This window comes from Gavialis gangeticus, unplaced genomic scaffold (assembly GCF_001723915.1).
Source record: "Gavialis gangeticus isolate Ggan-Ray unplaced genomic scaffold, GavGan_comp1, whole genome shotgun sequence".
Taxonomy (NCBI): domain Eukaryota; kingdom Metazoa; phylum Chordata; order Crocodylia; family Gavialidae; genus Gavialis; species Gavialis gangeticus.
In genome coordinates this window covers 35,999,393-35,999,754 of record NW_017729026.1, presented here as the reverse complement: position 1 = coordinate 35,999,754, position 362 = coordinate 35,999,393, and positions in this window count along the sequence as shown.

The window sequence follows — 362 nt, the reverse complement described above, 5'->3', positions numbered from 1 at the left end:
CTGGTATGTCATTCTGTGGGCAGGTAGGTGCTTGCAGCATGTGGAAAAGCCAGGCAAAGCAAGATGGCCATGTGCCAGGTGATGGTGAATGTGCTAGATCAGCAGGGCAACTGAGGCAGCCAGCAGGATTGGGCAATGCTGTCCCTTGCTGCCAGGGGCTGGGGCAGCCATAGCACAGGAATGCAGAAATGGTATTAACAGAGCTTCCATGTGCTGCCTCTGTGCATGCTACACTGCTTGTCTGAGCACTGAACCTGGCTACCCAGACAGCACCAAGCAGGGCTGTATTTTAAAGACAGCTGCCATGTGCTGGTCTTCAGACAAGGTCCCCAAGTGCTGGCAGCTTGGGCCAGAGGCTGGAT